A 22406-nucleotide genomic window follows, 5' to 3' on the forward strand; every position below is an offset into this window, starting at 1 on the left:
CTTTAAAATTAAATAAGTGCCAGAATGTTGGGGTGGTTTCACAATATTTTATACAAGTAAATATGGCTCGATAGCTAATCTCAAAAAGCACCAGTGGTCTAGTGGTAGAATAGTACCCTGCCACGGTACAGACCCGGGTTCGATTCCCGGCTGGTGCAATTTTTTTACATCACTTGATTGTAAGGCTGCATTAGAAATTCACGACCTTGGCTTAAATCATATTCGTTAATGTTGCTTCATTACTTTCACTATTTTGCAACTCTGTGCAGTTGTCAATGGCACATGTATATAAACACTGATTAACCATTCTTTTTCTATAAGATGAAAGCACACTTAGCTTCTGTTTAATTAGCCTTTGACAGAGAAAAAGAAGCTAAGTATAGCTTAGCTTGTCTTGTATATAATGCAGTGCAGGGATAAGGTTAGGTGGTTAGCACTACGGAATTGGTTGAGTGCGTGTCACACACAAACATGGATATGGACTCTTTTGGTTACTCCATTCTTTTCTGCTTTATTATCATGTATGGACCATTTTGCATGCTCTGTTGGGTCTTGCGCATTCAGATAGATGCAACTTATAACTTATAACTATGTGTGTTAGTATGCTTTCTTTGCTATTATTTGGTGACAACCCAATTAATTATTAGTTTGCGTAATTAAACGCGTGGTGGGGGACCAATCCATGTTGATATCATATAGAATATAACATGTTGATACCATCATCCAAACAATAAAATTAAACATTCCCCATCTCGGTGATCTTGTTATGATTCAAATTTCAGGTATAATTAATAATCATTATTGCTAGCTAGGTAGGTAGCTAAGCTATACTATCAGCTAATTATGCAGTAAAGTGAAAAGTCCCTTGTATTAAGAGTATTGCTCATTCCGGTAATTAGAAGTCATATATATGATATATCATTTTCTTATTCACTTCATAAACAACGATTCAAAAAATATCGAAAACCTTGTGGATTAGATTTTGTTACCAACACCCAACCTCTTTGATAAAGAGATGAATTTTGTCTTAGTAAGAAATTTTTGTACTTCCATTCCTAATTAAGATCACCCAAAAAAAAAAAATTTGGGGTCTTGTTTAAGATTTGAATGGAGGTGAGTGGCGGGCATGATGATGCATCACATTACGCTTACACACATGTTGGTGATTGAATAATAGACCTTTAATTTGTTCTTTTTCGTCACTGCTTCAGAATTGCATGGAACCACAAAATCTGTAAAAAAGAATGCAAACAATTCGAAACACCGTCATACAGCATATAATATAGTATAGTTTGTTAGCTGATAACTTTCAATCCTATCAATTTGACATCCTTTAATTACTACATGCTTCATAAACAATAATAAATAATAGTTTGTGTATTATATATCAATTATTAGTCCAAGTGAGAGAGAAATGAAAAATAAAAAGAAACACATAAAATTAATGGTGCGGGAAAGTTTGTGCCGGGTACCAATTACGCGAAGCAAGATTGTTGTCTTGTACAAAAGACGCATTGATGGTAGCTTGCTTAATCTGTGGCCAATAATAAATAAAAATATTATTTTTACACTAAAATCAGCCACTAAAATCATCTATCAATATATTTGTATATAAATATATATGTGATTTAATTTATTTTCAATGTGTATTTATATTTTAACATATATTTTATACTAGTAACTGAATTTAGTAGCTAATTTTAGTATACATGTAACATTACTCAATAATAAAATATGGAATAATGTCGTAAGAGTAAAAAAGTCACGACAAAAAAAAAGAAGGGTATAAAAGAAGCAATAGTATTAAAAATGAAATATATATACATGTTCATTATATGTTCAACTTTGCAAATTAACCAATTAGAGGTGTATTCAAACTCCATCCAACTAATAAAATAAGGAAGCCTATTAAGAAAAAGTAAATAAAATTTGGCCTTTTTTCTGTTGATTTTTTTTAAAAGAAATATAAATTTAAATTATCATAAAAAATATTTAAAATTAAATAAAAAAAATTAAAATATAAAAAAATCTAAAATTAAATAAAAATAATATCCAAAATCATTGTAAAACGAATATCTAAAATCATTTTTAAAAATTTAGAACTTAAGAAAATGACACATCTAAAAATAATGAAAAAATTCGAAAATAAAAAATATAATATTTTTTTAAAAAATCATCTAAAACACAAAAAGAAGAATCATTTAAAATATACGAAAAAGACACATCTAAAATATAAAAAAATACATTCGAAATTTAGAAAAAAGAAACTTCAAAAACTAACTAAAAAAATTATCCAAAACTTAGAAAAAGAAGTGAAGTTGTGGCGGATGGTGCCCTAGTGATAGGCGTCACGCGCGAATTGGGTGAAGAAGAAAAAGAAGAAGAAGACAAATGTGCACAACACAACTACTAAAAGCGTATTTTTTAAAATTAAAAAAAAGTAGTTCAAATTTACTGCATACACAATTGGTTTACCTGTACTTTTTCATATATGTTCTTAGTTATACATGCGAACGATCATGATGAGAAATTTAGTGGATAAGGATAAACACGTAACTTAATAATTAGTTGACCAGATGTGGCCATGAAATTAAAGAATTACATCACATAAAATTATGGAGTTCCCGGTTTCCTGCAGAATAAGGTAATGATGAGCAACTAAGTCATGATCATTTAATTTGTAATTATTAATAATTAATACACAGAGAGGATGGTAGCTAATTAGGTTGAAACCAGGTGTAATTTGCACTGTAAGATATATGTTAAGTTTGATTATTGAATTACGGCGGGGCAGATTGATTTGTTCCATGTGCATTAATGAAGATCTAGACAATAACAATGCATGCATGATATGGTTAGTTACGTTGATCCCCAACTCATCAAATGGTTCACTCACTCTCACTTATCATGCATGCGTAAACCGAAATGAATCCAGTACTACTGTACTAGTACGTAGTTCTATATATATGGTATCAGCAATAATGAACAAGCTAAGCCAGACAATGGTACCACCTCCAACTTATTCAAAACCTAAACCTTACTCACACGAAGATTACTAGAGTTATTTTCATGTGAAGGATGTAAAAGTTTCAACAACTAGCATGTGTATCATGAATGGTTATCTTTAAGAAACAATTCAATTGCAATATAAAAATAATAATAATAACTCACGTCTAGTCGTTTTTATGTGAAATTGATAGTCAAAAATCGTGAAATGATAATTTAGTTAAATTTGTTACATCATTTAACGATTTTTAATTATTAACTTTACATGAAAACGACTACACATGAGTTTTCGAGAAAAAAAAAATCATATTCAATTGTTGAATATGCATCTTTACTGAAAACAACTCTAACTATATATATATTCATGTACTTGAGTTTTTCCCCTCACTTCAATACTCTGCGGGATTGGTTATTTACATGCAAGAACCAACCCTGTTATTCTTCCTAATTCATCTACTACCATATCTATATAATCGAAATTCACCATCTCCATTTATGAATCCAACACTATAGTAAACATCAACCATTTGTTTTAGAGGCTTTATTTATAGGTAGCCACTTAGATAAAGACGTGTAAAACGTACTTTTTTTAAAGAAGTTTTTTAGTAATTAAAATTTAACATATATAACTCATTAAATCGTGTTATTTTTGTCTAAACTAGGTCAGACAAATTAATTTAACCGAAAAAATAATAAATCAAATTTTGAATCGGCCTAAATTAATATTATTTTTATAGAAAATAACTATAATACCCTTATATATATATATATATATATATATATACTTCTCTGCTGCTATAGAATTATGATTTAGAGCTTTCAAAAGTGTATGTATTAATTTTGAAAGCTCTAAATCCTAATTCTATGACGGTAGAGAAGTAAATGGTTAGAATTTAGGATGTTCAAAATTAATATATATAATAGGAGTATTTTAATTATTTTCTATAATAAAGATATTGTAGTTATTTTTTATAAAAAATAATATTAATTTAAATTATTTCAAGATTTAATTTACTATTTTTTTGGTTAAATTAATTTATCTGGTCTAATTTTGACAAAAATAACACAGTTTAATTAATTATGTGTATTAAATTTTAATTATTAAAAATATCTTTTAAAAAAATTATTTTAGACGTCTTTATTTAAATGGCTCTCTTATTTATAACGGTGATCTTGTTAAAAATATAAAAGTAAGTTGTTTGTTAGGGGAAAAAAAGGAATATTCTTAACATAAAAGAAGATTTCTATTAAAACTATAAAAAATAAAAATAGGTACCCGTAACATGACGAAGTTGCTGAATAGTGAATATACATATTTTGATGTTATAGCTGGGCTGCAAGGGGATTGGTGGGACAACGTCACTTGGCAACAACATAGCCTATCATAGTAACACACGTAAGCATATAAAACGACCTGGGGCGGCTCACAATTTATCTGCAGAGTGCAGACCGATTAATTTGGATTAATGGGAGCGATCCCTCCAACTATTTTTTTTTTTGTATTTACTTCCTTCCATGTTCCCATTCATGAACGATGATTCAGCAACACATACTTTTATCTATTGGTTCTTATTATTAGTACTAGTGAATGAACCTGAGCTAATCATAAAAATTAAAAATTACATTATACATGCATAATATAATGAAAAAGTACGAAAACTCAATAAATTTAGTGTATAATATGTATAATAAAGATAAAATTAAAATTAACATCAATTGATAAATAAATAATTAATTTATAATAATTACTAATTTAAAATTTAAAATAAATAAGACTTTATAATAATTACGTAAATTTTAAAAATAGTTTTTTTATTCTATTTGGATGTTTAATTTATTAGGTATATAGATGGTTATTTTAATTTTTAATTAGATGGTTATTTTGTTTAATTCAGTTTAAGTATATACAATTAACAAATATTAGATGGTCATTTCACTAGGTAGTCAAGATGATTATTTTAATAACTACGTAGATGGTTGTTTGATGGCCAGTGAAGAAGCTTCTAAAGCCGAAGAGGTGGGATGATTGATAAGAATGGGATATCAGACGTTGGGGAGAGGGTGTTTGAATAAATTCTATTGGTAAATTAGAGTTAGGATGGTTAATTTTTTGAAATAACTGTTTGAGTTTCTTTTTTTTTCTTGTATTGGGTCAAATTTAAAAGCCATTGTACACATTATATAATCAAGATTCTTCATTATCTCTTTAACGGAGTTCTAATATAATATGTATCATTAATCGAATTAAATTAAAATACACAAATATTTTTTCATAAATAAAAAATTGTCATTTTTTACACATTAATTATTAGTGTTAAAAAAATTTTCATACCATATTACATAACAAAAAATACTTTCTCATGTTAATTTGCTTATATGTTGTGCAGCGTAAAAAATTCCATATCAAAATATAAGCCAAAAATATACAGAGATATGTAAACTTATAATACACATTTAAATATAGTTATACTAATATAAGATTTATAACTAAATATAAAATTGAGTCTGTCATATGATATATTGATTATATGTAAAAAAAAAAAAAATTAAAGTTCACTTGTAAAAAAATTACATGATTAAATACATTTATAATCCAACATCTTTAAGTATCTTAATCTGAAATGAATATGTTGATACAACCTTAAATATATAATTTTCAACTTGCAACTTGTAAACAGAAGTAAAATTCATCCATCCAAAATTAAATTTAAACTCAATTTGCCTATTAGAACTATTAAAAAACTTAAAGTAGAATCTTCTATTAATGAAAGAGTCAGGATCAATTATAGTCTATATGGTTTCAACACTAAAAGGTTTGAGATCCTTGCATAAAGCAAGAATATACTACACAATAAAAACATAATAAATAAGTACATTAGTTTATATCCAAATAAAATTAGTTGATACGATAAAGAAAATGGATGATATAACAAATCTAATATGCATATACAAACTACTACCTAATGGATAAAAGTTGAGAATCATCTCAAAGAACTCTTTGGGGATGTATTTATGTGAAGAACTACCAATAAGTTCTACTTCATTTACAGCACCGCCTCCAACCTAGTGGTACCATCAACATCCAACCGTGTAATACAACGAATTTAAATATTTAACATAAGAAAAAAAAAGATGGCATAAATGAAAATTCTAATATTCCACTATATAACACATTGAAAAATTTAACATTCCACTCTATAATACATTGAAACTCTTGAAAATTAAAATATAGTTAAGATGTATGATTCATTAATGGTTTACATAAACAAATTGCAACAAAATACCTACATGAATATATATCTAGTATAATAAACACATGACTAAAATTATGACATATTAAATAGCCTAATAAAAATTAAAGGCATGCACACATAGACCATTTATCAATTCACCAAAAATATAACTAGATTATAAGCAAAGATTTAGAAACCTACTCAAAATGTACTGTTAGAGAATCATTAGAATCAATTTAGATCAATTAGTATCGTTTATATTTATATAGTATATCTATACATTAATTGTAGGATTATATGTCTTTATTATTTTGATTCATTTAGCACCTATAAATATCCCTTGTATATTGTACCTTTCATCACACTCAATAATACACTTTTCAGATCACTCTTTCAGCCTCTTGTTTCTAACATGGTATCAGAACCTAGGTTCCTTTTTTTTTCAATGAAAATTCGTTTATAGTCCTTTGTTTTTCCTCTTCCGGTAGTGTTCTTTGGTCTCTCTTTTCGTTTCTTTTCCGACGCTTTGGTTCGTCATCGCCTTGACCACCGCCTTCATCTCGTCGTTGCACGTTCAACGAGTCCAGCCTCGTCGTCGGAGACCGCCGCATGTGCCGCCACGCTCCGTCTGAAGGTCGCTGTCCGTTTGTTTCCGATCAATACTTTGTGCTCACTTTTCGAGTCCTTCCCGACGCTTTGGTTCGTCACCGCCACCACCCTCGCCTTCTCCTCGTTGCAAGCTTTCCAACGCCACCAGAATCATCGCCGGAAAATGCCGGAAAACGCCGGACGCGCCACCACGCGCCGCCCAAAGTTGCCTGTCCGCGTTCATCCGTTCTCCTTCCAGACGCATCCAGCGCCGTTAGATCAGCGCTTCAGATCCATGGCTTCGCTTCTGCCACGTGTCACGCCGCTGCTCTCCCGCCCAAGCTCAACCCGCGCGCCCGACCCGACCCGACGGTTGACGCGCGTGCCATCTCGTCGCCAGCGTGTCTCCTTCTGCCTCTCAGGTGCTGCCACGTGTCGTAACATCGCTGACGTGGCACTGAAGACCCTGCTGACGTGGCGCTGACGTGTCAGACAAGTGGGACCCTTCCTAAGGTTTTTTGGTGAGCTCTTTTCGATTTCGCGCTCTGTTTTCTCGTTTTCTGCTCCGAATTTGCAGTTTTTCTTCTTCCCTTTGATATTTCTTCTTTTACTATGGAAAAACCAGATGTCTTTCAGCCTATCCCTGTTATCCTTAATGGCTCCAACTATGCACATTGGGTTGAAGCTATGCGAGGATTTCTTAAAGGGCGAAAATTATGGCGATATGTGACTGGTGATATTGCCTGTCCTGTTAAGCCACCAGTGACTGACAAATCCAAAGATGGTGCCTCCAAATCCAAGGAGGATGTTGAGAAGGAGAAGGACTATACAGAGAAATTGAAAGATTGGGATAGTAAAAATATCAGATTATCACTTGGTTCCGCAACACTTCTACTCCTGGCATTCATTTACAGTTTGGGCGTTTTGAAACTGCTAAAGAGGTATGGGATCATTTGGCGAAACGTTACACTATTTCTGATCTCTCTCATCAGTACCAACTACTTAAGGAACTTCATAGCCTTAAGCAAGAACGTGGCCAAGCAGTTTTTGATTTTCTTGCTCAGATGGAGATTATTTGGGATCAGTTGACCTCTTGTGAGCCTGTTCTTAAAGATCCTACTGATGCTAAGGCATATGAGGATTATCGGAACCGGACACGTCTCATCCAATTTCTGATGGCACTTACTGATGACTATGAGCCGGTCAAGACTTCTCTTCTTCATCAGAATCCCTTGCCTAGTCTTGAAAATGCTCTTCCTCGTCTCAAGTCTGAAGAAACGCGATTGGGATTGCTTCGTTCTAAAAGTGAAACTATCTTTGCTGTCACCGACAGAAAGGGCAAAATCTGTCGCAACTGTAACCGGCCTGGGCATTCCTTCTCTGACTGTCCTTCCATTGAATGTCGTAAGTGCAAACAAAAAGGCCACATTGGCTCCAACTGCCCGAAACCGTTCTGCCATTATTGTAAGCTCTCGGGTCACTTGATTGCTACCTGTCCTACTCGACCACCACGTTCTGATCAGAACAAGTATCAACCTCGTCCCAACCACTCTTCGCATGTGCCTGCCTCTACTGCTGCTACTGCTACTGAGTCCACCTCTTCCACATCTCTCAACACACCTTCTGTCTCTCCATCAGATATTGAAACCCTTCTTAAGCAACTTCTCTCTTTTTCTGGTAATACCCCCGCTACTCTTTCCATCCCTCCAGGTAATTCTAAATGGTATTTTGACTCTGGTTGTTTCAATCATATGTCTCCTCTGCGTCATCTTTTTTTATCTTTGTCTCCCACTACAAATGCACCTTCTGTCAACACTGCTAATGGTTCCCTCTTGCATGCAACACGTCACGGGATTATTTCACAGTCTAATATTCATCTTTCTGATGCTTACTTTATTCCAAAATTGAACTTTAATCTTATCTCTGTCGTTCAGCTTGTTGAACTCAGTTTTGATGTCATTTTTTCTATTTCTGGTTGTCATGTGCAGGATCGTCGGACGAGAAAGATCATCGGGACTGGTTGTAAGGTCGGACGTTTATTTGAGCTCGAGAACCTTCATGTTCCCTCTACAAATCTTTATGCTACTTCCTCTCCATCTACTATTCACTTGTGGCACCGTCGTCTTGCCCATAGCTCCTTAGGAAAATTGCGTCCTCTTATATCTACGGGTGTTTTAGGTCAAGTTCAAAATGAGTCTTTAGATTGCATTTCTTGTCGCACTGCAAAACAACATGCCTTATCCTTTAATAATAATTCCTCTATTGCATGCTCTCCTTTTGATCTTATTCATTCTAATGTTTGGGGCCCCGCTCCCACCGCTTCTATGGGAGGGGCTCGATATTTTGTCGTCTTTGTTGATGATTATTCACGTTTTACTTGGGTTTATTTGATGACTAATCGTTGTGAGTTGCCTCAAATTTACATTAACTTTGCCACTATGGTTCGAACTCAGTTTTCAAAGGTCATTAAAATTTTCAGACGTGATAATGCTATGGAATATCGTGACTCCAAAATTTTAAATTTTCTCGCTGAACAGGGTACTTTGTCCGAGTTTTCTTGTCCTGGTACCTCTCAACAAAATGGCAGAGCTGAGCGTAAACACCGTCATATTCTTGACTCTATCCGTGCGATGCTTATTTCCTCTTCCTGTCCTGAGCGTGCTTGGGGTGAAGATGTTCTCGCTGCTGTTCATGCTATCAATAGACTCCCTTCTTCTGTTCTTGGTAACATTACTCCCTTTGAGCGTCTTTATCATACTTCTCCCGATTGTAGTTTCCTCCGTGTTTTTGGTTGTGTCTGCTTTGTCCTTCTTCAGCCTCATGAACACAATAAGCTTGAACCTCGGGCTCGCATGTGTTGTTTCCTTGGTTATGCTTCTGAACATAAGGGTTATCGTTGTTGGGATCCTATCTCTCGCCGTATTCGTATATCTCGTCATGTTGTCTTCTGGGAGCATCACATGTTCTCTAGTTTTTCCTCTTTTGAGTCTATTCCTTCCACTCTGTCACCATGTTTTACTAACCCCAATGTTGATTTCTTTCCTAGTGATGATACTACAGGGTCTACCCCAAGTCCACCCCTTGAGGCTCCTGCTCCTCCTCCGCCTTCTCCATCTCCCAATGATTCCAGTCCGGACGGCGATCCCGCTCCTACTGTCCTCCCTCCTCCTCCCACTCGTTCTTCTCGGGTAAGGAATCCACCTCCTCATCTTCTTGATTATCATTGCTTTTCCACTATTCTTCATCACCATGAACCTAAGTCATTCAAAGAAGCCTCCACAAATCCAAATTGGCAAAAAGCAATGCAGGAAGAAATACAGGCACTTGAAAAAGCACACACTTGGGATTTGGTTGATCCTCCTTCTGATCAGGAAGTTGTGGGCAATAGATGGGTATACAAGATCAAGACTCGCTCTGATGGCTCTATTGACCGTTATAAGGCACACTTGGTTGCTCAAGGTTACACGCAAGAGTATGGTATTGATTATGAAGAGACTTTTGCTCCTGTCGCTCGCCTTACATCTGTTAGAGCTCTCCTTGCCATTGCTGCAGTTAAAAAATGGTCTCTCAGTCAGATGGATGTGAAGAATGCATTTCTTAATGGGGACTTGAAAAAGAAAGTCTATATGAAACTGTTGAGTTAAGAAATTAACTAAATTAATTAGTGATGACAAACATTATTTTTGGCAAAATAAATAATTAGAGTTGCTTAATTAATAAGTATACATTGCTAATTATTTATGTTGTGTTGCAGGCCATAATTCAATTTAGGCAGCCCAATTTGAATGAATAACAAAACAAGGCTAATGGGCTGATTGATAAGAGTGAATAAAGATAAGCCCAAGTCACTCATCTCAAACAAATTCATCAAAGAAGCATAGCAAGGCACCACGGGCTAAAGAGAGAAGAACCCGATCCAAGCTCAATTATTTTTCAATTTCCCACCATCTTGCTCCAACCAAAGCAACGTTCTTCTCTTCTCTAATCAAGTCACATCAAGACTTCAGAAAAGTAAGAAAGAGAAGAAAAGCTTCCTCCATAAGCCAGTAACCAAAGAAGCAAGAAAGAGAAAATCTAAGCTTGAAGCACAGAAGCTAAAGCAGAAAATCTAATCCAAATCAAGCTTAGGTTAAAGGTAATCCATCTCATCTTGCATGCATCAAATCTTCATCCCTTCTTCCCAACTCTCTGCACTATCCGAAAATAGCATTCAAGGGAAAGTTGATCTCTGTTCTTCACTGCTACAAATCCACGGTCACAAGAGATACTTGGGGACCAAGTTGCATCTCTATGGTTCAGATTTGGTTGACCATTGGAAGACAATCTCGGTTACTCCTACATGGCTTTCGGTCAAGTTGGAAAAGTCAGAAGCAAAGGTTCTACTTTGATGCTTGAGAAGAAAAAGTAAGCTTGTGGGTTGGTGAAGCTCAAGACTCAAGGTGTTGACCTTGGAAGAAGAACCAAGCAACATGCAAGGAGATAAAAGAAGCTTGCTGTTCATTCAGAAGGCAAGGAGAGAAAACCAGTGAATAGAGGTTATTATTCTGAGAGAGCTCTTTGAAGAAGTTCAACTAACTGGACAGTGTAACCTAATCAAAGGTGCATTCCGCCAGTATGAAGAACTAAATCAGAGGCTTGCTAATCTGGTTTTTCGCATAACACAGAGGCTGTTGATGAAGTCAATCTCCTTCATGTTTTTACTGATTATAATGTACTTTTCAATGTTTATCATTCTGTAATTTCTAGTGAGAAAAGGCATTGTGAGAAAACTCAAGTAAAAACCATGAGTGGAAAAAGGCTGAGTGAAACACTTGAGAGAAAAGCCTAGAGTTATTTTCAGATTTCTTTAGGTGTGTTTATGTCTTGTATCTTATACCTGTGAGGTATCCCTTTCTTAGTTGGGTTATCACTAAGAGTGAATAGTTAGGTATTAGCATAGCCAATGTCAAGTTAGGTTAGAACTTGAGTGTGAAAGGATTGGGTCAATCCTGAGTTATTGGTGTATGTAATACTGTTAACTATAGTGAAATTCTTCCATAGTTGTGGAGGAGACTGGATATAGGTTGCATAGCACAAGGCAACCGAACCAGGATACATGCTGGTGTTAGCTTTTCTCTTCTCTGCTGTGTTCTATTTTCTGATATTCATGAGACAAAAATAAATTGTCTCATAAATTACTGCTGCTAAGTTTAAACAGAATCAGAATTGCAAATCTGTTTTAAAAGGGTAACAACAGCAACCAAAAGGAAGGCATAGATTCAACCCCCTTTCTCTAAGCCTACCACAACCTTCAATTGGTATCAGAGCTAAGGTCTCAAGAATCAAGCTTAACCGCTTGGAGCAAAGATCCAATGGCGAACAATCTGGGCACAACCATAATTGCCTACACCCTCACTGAAGGCCAGTCAAACAACCGGCCACTTTTCTTTAACGGAAAGAACTATTCCTACTGGAAAGAAAGGATAAGGATCTTCATCCAATCCATTGACTACAACTTATGGAAGATCGTTGTGAGTGGTCCCAAGATCCCAACAAAAACAAGTGCTGATGGAGTGGTGACTCCGAAAGAAGAAGCTGAATGGAATGAAGATGACAAGAAGAAGATAGAGCTGAATGCTAAAGCAATCAACCTTCTTCACTGTACTATCAGCTTTGAAGAGTACCGGAAGGTGTCTAGATGCAAGACAGCTAAAGAAATCTGGGAAAAACTTCAGGTTACACACGAAGGCACTAAACAAGTCAAAGAAACGAGGATTGATTTGCTGCGAAAAGAGTATGAGATGTTTAGCATGAAGGATGGAGAAAGCATTGATGAAGCATTTGAGATATTCTCAATCATAATCAACAACCTTGATGCTATGGGTACAAACTATGCAGAACAAACCTTGGTGAGAAAACTCCTTAGAAGCCTCACAAAAGAGTGGGAAAACACTGCCACTGTCCTAACCGAGAGTAACAACATAAGTCCCATAACCTATGATGAGCTGAGAGGAAAACTCCTTGCCTATGAAGCCACACACACAAACACAGACTCAAAGAAAAAGGGAATAGCCCTCAAGTCACAAATAGAACCAAAAGAGAGTGAGTCTGGTGATGGTATTTCAGATGACAAACTTTTGTTTTTGCTAGGAGATTTAGAAGGATGATGAAAAGCAAGGGCAAATACAAGGGTTCAAGTTCAAAGGAGCAAAAGATGGACTTGAGCAAGGTGACATGCCATCATTGCAAGGAGGCTGGACACTTCAAATCAAACTATCCAAAGCTCAAAAAGGAGGACAAAGGCAAGAGGGAAAGGAAGAGAGTACTCATGGCAGCTTGGGAGGATCTTGAGAATGACTCAAATGAAGAAGAAGAATCTGAAGGAGATGACAAAGACTGCTTCATGGCTGGAAATAACAATCTTGATGAGGTAAACTATTATGATTTGACCATTGAGGATTTGCATGTTATTATTGATGATCTCACTTTAAACACATCAAAACTGCTTGATAAATACAATAAATGCAGATCTGAAAGAGATGTGTTAAGAGCTGAAAATGATTTTTTAAAAGAAAAAGTGAAGGAAACTGAATGTGCTTTAGACATCATTGAAGAAAACAGATTTCTAAAATCTGAACTTGAAAAATTAAAAGGAAAGCACATTGTGGATCCTTCACATGAGTTAATTGCTGAAAATAAAAGATTAAATGATATGATTAAAAGGTTGAATGGTAATTTAGCAAAATTTGCTCAAGGTTCTAGTAACTTGGACAAATTACTTGCAAGTCAAAGACCATTGTTTGAAAAATCTGGTTTAGGCTACATAGCAAAGGAAGATGCATTTTCTAATATTTCCTCTATAAAGTTTGTGGCTTCTTCATCAAATACCAAAACCATACCAAACAAAGCTGGTATTGAAAATACTCCAACAATTGAAGAAAAATTTGATGAAGTATACACAAGTGAAACTGACCCTTCACCAAAAACTGAACCGAGTTCAAACCGCTAGGTTTGGGTTATATTTCGAAAAATGAGGCTGCTTTCAAGAAACCAACTTTTTACAACAAAACCTCATTCTCGAAAGGCAAAAATATTCAAAAAAATTCTGGTGAAAATGCTTTTGCAAAGAGGAATAACTTTACTAAAAATCAGTTTGTCAAAAGAAATGCATCTCCTCCAAGAACCAGAAAATTTCAAAGCTTTAATCATTTCAAGCAATATAACTCACATCAGTTTCAGCAACACACACCAGAAAATCATTGTGTTAATTGCAAGAAATTTGGTCACTCATATGCACAATGCTTCATTGAAAAGAGAGTTGTAGGAAACAAAGTCTACAATGTTGTTTGTGATTTCAATGCACTTGGGCAACCAAGATGGATTAACTTCAAAGGATCCAAATTAATTTGGATACCTAATGCTACTTGAAACTCATCATGCAGATTTGCCTAGCATCCAAGAACAAAAAGGACATGTGGTACATGAATAGTGGATGTTCAAGGCACATGACTGGAAGGTCAACCTACTTCATCAAACTAAATAAGTATGATGGAGGTTTTGTGACCTTTGGAGATGATGGTAAAGGTAAAATCATTGCTGTTGGAAAAGTAGGTAATGAGCAATCTACTTTCATTGATGATGTACTTTTGGTATGTGGTTTAAAGCACAATCTTTTAAGTATAAGTCAGCTGTGTGATTTGGGATATTTAGTTGTTTTCAAAAGGCTTGAATGCTGTGTTGTTAATGAAAAGACAAATGAAGTGATGTTTGTTGCCAAGCGTTTCAATAATATGTATGGACTTACTCTTGATGAACTAAAGAATCAAAATGTAGCTTGTCTTCACTCTAAAGAATCTGAAAAGTGGTTATGGCACAAGAGATTGGGCCATGCAAGTATGTTTCAAATAAACAAACTTGTAAAGAAAGAATTAGTAAGAGGTCTTCCTTTGATAAAGTTTGACAAAGACATCACTTGTGATGCTTGCCAAATGGGAAAACAAACAAAAATTTCTTTTAAACCAAAGGAAAACATCTCTACTAAAAGACCACTTGAGTTGCTACACATTGATTTATTTGGTCCAACAAGAACTCAAAGCCTAGGTGGTAAACATTATGGTTTAGTAATTGTGGATGACTACACTAGGTTTGGTTGGGTTTTATTTCTTGCACACAAAAATGAAGCCTTTTCGGCCTTTGAACCTTTTTGCAAGAAAATTCAAAATGAAAAGGATTTGAAAATCTCTTCTATAAGGAATGATCATGGAACTGAATTTGAAAATAATTTGTTTGAATCCTTTTGTGAGGAATTTGGAATATCTCACAACTTCTCTTGTCCAAGAACACCACAATAAAATGGTGTTGTGGAAAGAAGAAATAGAAGCATACAAGAGATGACAAGAGCTATGCTTTGTGAGAGCAATGTTCCAAAATTCCTTTGGGCTGAAGCGGTTAACACTGCCTGCCACATTTTAAATAGAACAATCATAAGGAAATTTTTGAAGAAAATCCCTTATGAACTTTGGAAAGGCTACCCACCAAACTTAGATTACTTGCACATCTTTGGATGCAAATGTTTTGTTTTAAATAACAAAGAAAATTTGGGAAAATTTGATCCAAAGGCTTATGAGTGTTTGTTTGTAGGATATTCCTCAACTAGTAAAGCATATAGGGTTTATCATCAAGATGCTAGAATTATTGAAGAGTCCATACATGTTACATTATGTGATACTAACTTGGTGCAAAGCATTTTGGAAGATGGTGATGCAGGAAATCAAGCTCAAAATGAGGGTGAAACTGCTCAGAATCATGGAAAAGAAAATTCTGGACAATCTGAACCAGCAACAGCTAATGCTGAAAATTCAAAAGACAATTCCATTTTGTCTCATGAATCTGAAGAAAATTCTGCAGACAGCAGCATACAGAATCCCTTGGTGACTGAATCTGCCTCCAAGTCCACCAGACCTCGTGAATGGAGATTCTTGAAGAATTATCCTGAGGAATTTGTCATTGGGGACGTCTCTCATGGAGTGCAAACTAGGTCTTCCACTAGAAAGGCAAATGAAGGTTCAAACATTGCTCTTCTTTCACAAATAGAGCCTCAAAACGTCAAGGAAGCCCTTAGTGACCCCTCTTGGATTAAGGCTATGGAGGATGAGCTTCTTGAGTTTGAAAAGAACCAAGTGTGGATGTTGGTTCCAAGGCCAAGTGGAAAGAAAGTGACCGGCACCAAGTGGATATTCCGGAACAAGTTGGGAGAAGATGGTAGCATTGCAAGGAACAAGGCAAGGCTGGTGGCACAAGGATATGACCAAGAAGAAGGAATCGACTTTGATGAATCCTTTGCCCCTGTTGCCCGAATGGAAGCCATAAGACTTCTCTTAGCTTATGCTGCATTTTGTGGTTTTAAATTATACCAAATGGATATGAAATGTGCATTTTTGAATGGAGTGATAGATAGAGAAGTGTATGTGGAGCAGCCTCCTGATTTTGAAAATAAAGAGCATTTTGATCATGTTTTCAAACTATCTAAAGCTCTCTATGGTTTAAGACAAGCTCCTAGAGCTTGGTATGAGAGACTTAGCTCTTTTTTTTTTGAAAAATGGTTTTCAAAGAGGCACCACTGACACAACTCTATTCATCAAGAACTCTAATGATTCTTTTATTCTAGTCCAAATATATGTTGATGACATTATTTTTGGATCAACAAATGAATCCCTTTGTTCTGAATTTGGAAAACTCATGACAAGTGAATTTGACATGAGTATGATGGGTGAACTTAATTTCTTCCTTGGGCTGCAAATTAAACAAACTGAAAAAGGTATTTTCATTCATCAAGAGAAGTATGCCAAGGAATTAGTTAAGAAATTTGGTATGGAAAATGCCAAACCCATGGGAACTCCCATGCATCCTAATTCTAAATTAGATAAAGGAGAAAATGAGAAAGATGTTGATGAGACTAGGTATAGAGGAATGATTGGTTCTCTTATGTACTTAACTTCCTCTAGACCCGATATTGTGCAAAGTGTTGGATTGTGTTCTAGGTTCCAATCCAAACCAAAAGAGTCACATCTTTCTGCAGTTAAAAGGATCATTAGATATGTTCATGGCACATCCAATTTTGGTCTTTGGTATCCTAAGATTGATGATTTTTCTGCAGTTGGTTATTGTGATACAGATTTTGCTGGTGATAGAGTTGATAGAAGGAGCACTTCTGGTTTATGTTGCTTCCTTAGGAAGTCCTTAAATGTATGGTCAAGTAAGAAGCAACCCACAGTGGCCCTTTCCACTGCAGAGGCTGAGTATATAGCTGCTTCTTCTTGTTGTTCTCAGCTTTTATGGTTAAAAACACAGCTTGCTGATTACAAATTAAAGGCTGAAAATATTCCCCTGCTGTGTGATAATATGAGTGCCATTAATATTTCTAAAAATCCAGTTTTGCACTCTAGGACTAAGCATATTGAAGTGAAATTTCACTCAATAAGAGAACATGTCCAAAAAGGGGATATTAGTATTCAATTTGTTAAATCAGAGGAGCAATTAGCAGATATTTTTACAAAACCATTAGCTGAGGATAGATTCTGCATGCTTAAGACCTGTCTAGGAATTTTGAGTTATGATTCCTTGTTTGAAAAATGCTGATGTATTTGTTGGAGCTTTTTGTCTCATAAACAGGTATGAGACAATTCTGGGCAGGTGATGAACGTTTCCCTCAAGTCAACGTGTTCTGGGCTTGCTTCAAGTGAAAAATTGATCTGGACCAACCTCAATTCGGATCTGGGTTGTCCTATATGTTTCATTAAATCCAAATCACCTCAAGGCCCTAACATGAATGTTACAATCTTGTTTGTTATTTTTTGATGACTTGTGTGTGTCATAAAAGGTTTTCAATAAATGTTTTGTGGCCCAAAAGGTTTTCAAATGGATTTAATTTTGGCCCAAAAGGTGTTTCAATTTAATTCTGATTGTCTTTCAAAATTTAAAATTAATTTCCTGTTTTAATTTTAAATCAAATAAGATCTTTCTTGAATGAGGTCATGTCTTTTCAAGTCTTTTCAAATGGTGATGCAGTTGCATGGTTTTGGAAATCAACTTTTTGGGTACGGTTACCAACACTCCCTCTCTTCCCTCCATAACTTCTCCACACACTCTTCGATTTCTTTCCACTCACTTTACTGCTTCTCTTCCCTCAAAAGACTGAAACTAACCAAATGAGGAAGAAAATCATTCCTAAAAGGCCTCCTCGTGAAAAGATTTACAAGCTACCCACAAAGCCTTCCACTCGTTCTCAAGACCGCACCTTTACCCCTTCTCCTTCTCCTCCTACCTCTCCTCCTCGCTGTGACCCCATGGCTCGGACTAAAAACACTCCAAGATTTCCTTCCTCTGCCAAGCCGACGCCACCACCAAAGGCCACACCTTCCAAGCCTGGCTCCTCAAAACCAAGTTCAGCAAAGCCTGGCTCCTCCAAAGGCAAACGTCAGGCGACTGAGGAACCTATACCCGAACCAACACAACCCAAATCCAGGTCTGTTCCAATGCGCTCTCAACGAGCAAAAAGGACCAACTCGATCTGAGAGAGTGGTTCTAGATGATGATGATGAAGAGTTCATTCCAGATGATTCTACTGCTCCTTCCACTGAGGGCACTTCCATCTCCACTGGGAAGAAATCCACTCTGCTGAATGTTGTTAGGGATGTTGCGCAAGAGTTTGTCTCCCAATCGAATCACTTGATTGAATTGAGCAAAGAGAAAAGGAAGCTGGCTAGCAAGCATGAGAACTTTCTGAAGAAATCAAGGGATAGGGTGGCTGTACTATTGACTTTCATTGACAACCTTCAAAATGATGAAGACATTGCCACGGATGTTGAAGAGGAAGCTGCTTCGGAGGGGAATGGTTCTGATGCCTAGGATTTGTCTCATAAAAACTGTTGTTGCTGCTCTCTTTTTGTCTCATGAATTCTGCTTCTTTAGTACTTTTATACTGTTTCATTTTGGATGACTGTAATAACTCTGGATATTACTGCACCTTTGGTAGTTTAGTTAGCACTTTGAACTGTGCTCTAACTCTTTTCTGCAGGATGCAAGACTTTGTTGATCTTGTTTATTATCCGCCCTTGATGACAAAAGGGGGAGTAATAGCAATAGGACCCTAGTATTTTTTTGGGATTTTTGCTGCATCCATACTTGAGTTTGCATGTTGAATAATCTTTGCTGTATTAATACTTGTTTTCACATGCTGAATCTGTTTGCTGATGGTAATAGCTTGATGTTGGGCTGATTATGATATGTTGCTATCTGATTCTGACCCTGATGTATTAAAGCTCTATTTTGGACATTTAAACTATCACTGTTTGCTATACTTTTGGTTGGTACATAGCATCTGTTTAGTTCCATATAAGTATATGTAAACAGGAAAGAAGAGAAGAGCATAAATTCAGGGGGAGCTAACCTTGAAAAGGAAAGGGGGAGCAACATAAAAGCAAATGACAAAAATCAAAGGGAGTTTTCTAAACCTGACTCAAACTCATTTCCTTTTTGATTATTGCTTAAATCATGTTTGTCATCAAGGGGGAGATTGTTGAGTTAAGAAATTAACTAAATTAATTAGTGATGACAAACATTATTTTTGGCAAAATAAATAATTAGAGTTGCTTAATTAATAAGTATACATTGCTAATTATTTATGTTGTGTTGCAGGCCATAATTCAATTTAGGCAGCCCAAGTTGAATGAATAACAAAACAAGGCTAATGGGCTGATTGATAAGAGTGAATAAAGATAAGCCCAAGTCACTCATCTCAAACAAATTCATCAAAGAAGCATAGCAAGGCACCACGGGCTAAAGAGAGAAGAACCCGATCCAAGCTCAATTGTTTTTCAATTTCCCACCATCTTGCTCCAACCAAAGCAACGTTCTTCTCTTCTCTAATCAAGTCATATCAAGACTTCAGAAAAGTAAGAAAGAGAAGAAAAGCTTCCTCCATAAGCCAGTAACCAAAGAAGCAAGAAAGAGAAAATCTAAGCTTGAAGCACAGAAGCTAAAGCAGAAAATCTAATCCAAATCAAGCTTAGGTTAAAGGTAATCCATCTCATCTTGCATGCATCAGATCTTCATCCCTTCTTCCCAACTCTCTGCACTATCCGAAAATGACATTCAAGGGAAAGTTGATCTCTGTTCTTCACTGCTACAAATCCACGGTCACAAGAGATACTTGGGGACCAAGTTGCATCTCTATGGTTCAGATTTGGTTGACCATTGGAAGACAATCTCGGTTACTCCTACATGGCTTTCGGTCAAGTTGGAAAAGTCAGAAGCAAAGGTTCTACTTTGATGCTTGAGAAGAAAAAGTAAGCTTGTGGGTTGGTGAAGCTCAAGGCTCAAGGTGTTGACCTTGGAAGAAGAACCAAGCAACATGCAAGGAGATAAAAGAAGCTTGATGTTCATTCAGAAGGCAAGGAGAGAAAACCAGTGAATAGAGGTTATTGTTCTGAGAGAGCTCTTTGAAGAAGTTCAACTAACTGGACAGTGTAACCTAATCAAAGGTGCATTCCGCCAGTATGAAGAACTAAATCAGAGGCTTGCTAATCTGGTTTTTCGCATAGCACAGAGGCTGTTGATGAAGTCAATCTCCTTCATGTTTTTACTGATTGTAATGTACTTTTCAATGTTTATCATTCTGTAATTTCTAGTGAGAAAAGGCATTGTGAGAAAACTCAAGTAAAAGCCATGAGTGGAAAAAGGCTGAGTGAAACACTTGAGAGAAAAGCCTAGAGTTATTTTCAGATTTCTTTAGGTGTGTTTATGTCTTGTATCTTGTACCTGTGAGGTATCCCTTTCTTAGTTGGGTTAGCACTAAGAGTGAATAGTTAGGTATTAGCATAGCCAATGTCAAGTTAGGTTAGAACTTGAGTGTGAAAGGATTGGGTCAATCCTGAGTTATTGGTGTATGTAATACTGTTAACTATAGTGAAATTCTTCCATAGTTGTGGAGGAGACTGGATGTAGGTTGCATAGCACAAGGCAACCGAACCAGGATACATGCTGGTGTTAGCTTTTCTCTTCTCTGTTGTGTTCTGTTTTCTGATATTCATGAGACAAAAATAAATTGTCTCATAAATTACTGCTGCTAAGTTTAAACAGAATCAGAATTGCAAATCTGTTTTAAAAGGGTAATAACAGCAACCAAAAGGAAGGCATAGATTCAACCCCCCTTCTCTAAGCCTACCACAACCTTCAGAAACCACCTCCGGGATATCCTTGTCCTCCTCGTAAGGTTTGTCTCCTTCGAATGAATGGTTTGACAAGTTCAGTACTACCATATGCAGTCTTGGTTTTACTTCTAGTCCTCATGAGAATGCCCTTCATTCGTAAAAGCGACCGTGGAGTTGTCCTTCTACTTTTGTATGTTGATAACATGATCATTACTGGAGATGATGTTGATGGTATCTCTGATCTCAAGGCCTCACTTCACCGTACCTTTGAGATGAAAGATCTTGGTTCTCTCAGCTATTTTATTAGTCTCGAGGTCACCTCCACTGATGATGGCATCTATCTCTCTCAGGCTAAGTATGCTTCAGATCTTCTTGCTCGCGCTGGGATTACAGATAGTCGCACTGAGTCTACTCCTATTGAGCCTAATGTTCGATTTACCCCTATGGATGGCACTGTTTTGGATAATCCGACTCTCTATCGACAGTTAGTTGGCGGTCTCGTTTACTTGACTGTCACCCGACCAGACATTGCCTATCCAGTTCATGTTCTCAGCCAGTTTTTGTCAGCTCCTCGTACTACTCACTATGCAGCAGTTCTTCGCATTCTTCGCTATGTCAAAGGCACTCTCTTTCATGACCTTTATTTTCCTGCGCATTCCTCTTTGACCCTTCAGGCATACTCCGATGCTGATTGGGCTGGTGATCCCACTGATCGTCGTTCTACTACTGGTTACTGTTTGTTTCTTGGCGACGCTCTCATTTCTTGGCGTGCTAAGAAGCAAACGTTCACTACTCGCTCAAGCACGGAAGCTGAATATCGTGCCCTCGCTGACACCACTGCTGAGGTTATCTCGGTTCGTTGGCTTCTCGAAGATTTGGGTGCTCCTCAGTCGTCCCCTACTGATGTTTTTTGTGATAACCGCAGTGCTATTCAGATTGCCCATAATGATGTGTTTCATGAACGCACTAAGCACATTGAGATTGATTGTCATTTTGTTCGACAACCTATTCTTATTGATGCTGTTCGTCTCATTGCTGTTGGAACACTGGATCAAACTGCTGATATCTTCACGAAAACTCATCACCCAACTCGTTTCCGGACTTTGTTATGCAAACTCAAGTTGGTCTCCTTAGCTCCCACTTGAGTTTGAGGGGGGATGTTAGAGAATCATTAGAATCAATTTAGATCAATTAGTATCGTCTATATTTATATAGTATATCTGTACATTAATTATAGGATTATATGTCTTTATTACTTTGATTCATTTAGCACCTATAAATACCCCTTGTATATTGTACCTTTCATCACACTCAATAATACACTTTTCAGATCACTCTTTCAGCCTCTTGTTTCTAACATGTACAATAAGGTGATTAAAAAACTAATCCA

The 22406-nt window shown here is 36.2% G+C and overlaps 1 non-coding gene across 1 annotated transcript; it reads left to right on the top strand.

Moving 5' to 3' along the window:
• Positions 1-87: 87 nt before the first annotated feature.
• TRNAG-GCC (transfer RNA glycine (anticodon GCC)) lies at positions 88-158 on the top strand. Its single transcript has one exon. It is a non-coding gene; the product is annotated as a tRNA-Gly (tRNA).
• The last annotated feature ends 22248 nt before the right edge of the window (positions 159-22406 follow it).

The sequence above is a fragment of the Arachis hypogaea genome, chromosome 15 (genome assembly GCF_003086295.3).
Source record: "Arachis hypogaea cultivar Tifrunner chromosome 15, arahy.Tifrunner.gnm2.J5K5, whole genome shotgun sequence".
In the NCBI taxonomy this organism is placed as follows: Eukaryota; Viridiplantae; Streptophyta; class Magnoliopsida; order Fabales; family Fabaceae; genus Arachis; species Arachis hypogaea.